The sequence below is a fragment of the Lipotes vexillifer genome, unplaced genomic scaffold, assembly GCF_000442215.2.
Source record: "Lipotes vexillifer unplaced genomic scaffold, Lipotes_vexillifer_v1.1 scaffold1858, whole genome shotgun sequence".
In the NCBI taxonomy this organism is placed as follows: domain Eukaryota; kingdom Metazoa; phylum Chordata; class Mammalia; order Artiodactyla; family Lipotidae; genus Lipotes; species Lipotes vexillifer.
In genome coordinates, this window is record NW_006776432.1 from 34933 (window position 1) to 37843 (window position 2911).

Genomic DNA, 2911 nt, shown 5'->3' on the forward strand with positions numbered 1-2911 from the left:
GTAAAATAATTGTGTTTTCTCAAAAAGTCAAAATGGTGATTATTTATTTAATTATACTCATTACATTTATTAGTTTTAAAACTTTGACAAATATAGATTTGGTTTGGAAAAAGTCCATTTTCTGTCATTTCAGTATCTTTATTTTAATTTTATAACAAAATAATGAAATATAAGTCAATACCATGTGATGAAAAGAAATTTGTATGTGAATATGGACAAACACCCTTTAAGGGGGTAGTGTCCGTGTTATTTCCTGCTCACTGTCTTCTGAAGGCAAGCTGTATCTAGCCCTTGAATGCTTGTATGGCATCTTGAATTCTAGCAGAGCAGGCTGAAAGATGCACTCCTGGATTTCTTGGCATTACCCTAGATATCTGGAGAGATTGGCTGTCACAGCTTGATCTTGTACCTCCTCCTTGTCTTCTCTTGGAGCCTTGAAGAAATTAGACTATTCAAAAGGCACCTGCATTCATTAGATTTACCACACTAAAAATTTCCTGTTATTTTCAGTCAAGTAATACTTTGTTATAGCAGATTTAAGGAAATGAATCTTTCTGAAAAACTTTTATTTACTCCGTCCATCTATCTATGTATCTATCTATCACTGCCTTGGAGTTAACTTAAACATCCCTTATTAGGTAGCAGAGTATCTTCTCATTTGAAGCTGAGGATGAAGATTTCCTCTCTAGGAGCATAACCATGAACTGTTGACCTGGCCCATCATTCATTGGCAGACATCTGAATGCCAAAAATTCTGCCAGGTACCACTACTGAAGCATAGATTTATCTCTTTTGTGTGTCACTTTCCTCAGAATTTTATATATACATGGAGTGAGACTAAAAGTAATTTCTTAGTTAGAAAAATAAACATTAAAATCTAAATTTTTACTAAGAAAATTTTATAGAAAATTAACCTCTTTATGTTAATAAATTGCAGTCTTGCTAGGTACTGTGAGCGTGACATTGCTTGGCTAAAATTTTCCATGATTCCCTGCCAGTAAATGAGTAAATAACTATTCCTAAAATCTCCTGATTATAGAGGTGAATAAATTTGAATGCTGAAGTTGCTACCAGCAGTCAGAAATTTATCTACTTCATATTTTTCTTTATAAGTCATGTGAATATCATGTAATATTCTTCAATGTGTCTCTTGTAGATTTTTATATACCTTCAAGTAAGTTAATGCTCTAGTAAGATATACCATACTCTCTGTACTATGATTTTAAGTTCTCCTTGGCATACCATAAACAGGACATATAGACTGAAGTCCAAAGTTATTAGCCTGGTATTTATACCATTAAAGATATTTTCCCAGTTACTTTTCCAATCTCATCTTACCCTAAGGCCTGCTTCTATATTTTATAGATCCCCAAAAGTACATGCCTTGGCTAAAGTTGCTGCTTCTGTCTTAACCATTTTGGTATGTTTACCAGACCACTTCCTATTCACTTTTTTGATACGATATAGTTACTGGTTTATTGCAAAATCTTTTTATATGTATCACCTAATATTCTTCATTTTTCCCATGAGGCTTCCATCTGCTACATGTGCTATATTTCCCTTCCCGTAATACTTACCACACATTTTTTGATGTGTATTGGTGTATCTGTCTTCCATGGATTATAAGCTCCCAAAATTTGAAACCATGGTTTTCTATTACTGAATCCATAGTACTTAGAGCAGAGCTTGCCACATAAGAAACAAGAAATATTTTTAAATGGATGAATAAATGATGAACAAATGGATGTTTACAACAACCCCTTAAGTGGGTTTGTATCATATCATAGAAATAAGGGAACTGAACTTGGAAACCCTAAGTACTTAATCCATAGTAATATTCTTGTAAGAGCTCAGCTGAGCTCATATTTGTCTGACATGTTCCAAAATATCTTGCTACCTAGAGACATATGGTAAATGTTGTATCTGTCTCTTCTTCCAAATCCAGCATTCCCCCAAGAAAACATTTACACCTTTGGAACTTTGTTATGGAAACTCTGAGCATCACCTTTCACCTTGTGACTTATCTTGTTTAGCCCTGAACTTGTCTAGCTTTGTCCTGATAGTTTTCTAAAATATTCCTGATGTCTCTTCTTTAAAGTGAAATTAATTGTTATTGGGATCTTGATATTAATGGCTTTAACATTTATTTGGATATTCAGAGTAGATTGTCCCTTGATTCTTAATGAGGGTGATACTTGCTCAAAATTCCTTGCTGTTTTTCCATAAGATTAAAGAATTAAAAATAGATTGTTAAAATTTTACAACTACTTTGTGGGGCCTTGGCGAGGAACAAAATATGTGAAAAGCTAAAAAAAAATTCTTCTTAACAATTATTTTCTAATTGGGCATAGAAAAAAAAACCCTAATGCTTAAGAAAACGAGAAAAGAAGTAAAAACTGTGTACTCTTAAGGTCTGTATAAGCACTGCCATGACTGTCTGCCAAGATTCCAGCATATGACTGACAGACACCAATGTTATTTCATCCCTGGGCATACTGTAAGCACAGTCTCCCAGAGATGCTGATAAAAGCTAAATTAATTTAATCTTATTATTTTCATGCCACTCTTCTCTAACTGGGAGTTACTTCAAACTCATATTTTAACTCTAGTTCACCCTAAGGGAACCACTGTGCTCTTGAGGACCTATTTCTTTCCGCTTTTGAAGGTTCACTGAACAAATAGGGAGCAAATTTACGTGTTCTAAATCATCATTAAAAGTTTCAGGTAAACAGAATGTAAACCAACTCTGCTATATTTATGACAACCTTTGATTGAAAGAAAAGAACTCCCTTAAACAGATACTTGAATCTCGTGAAAGAACTGGATTTAGTACATATGTACATAGTCCGTATTAAACCTCTAAATAATGCGAAAGAAAGTTTATTTGGCATTATGATTAAAATATTTCAGT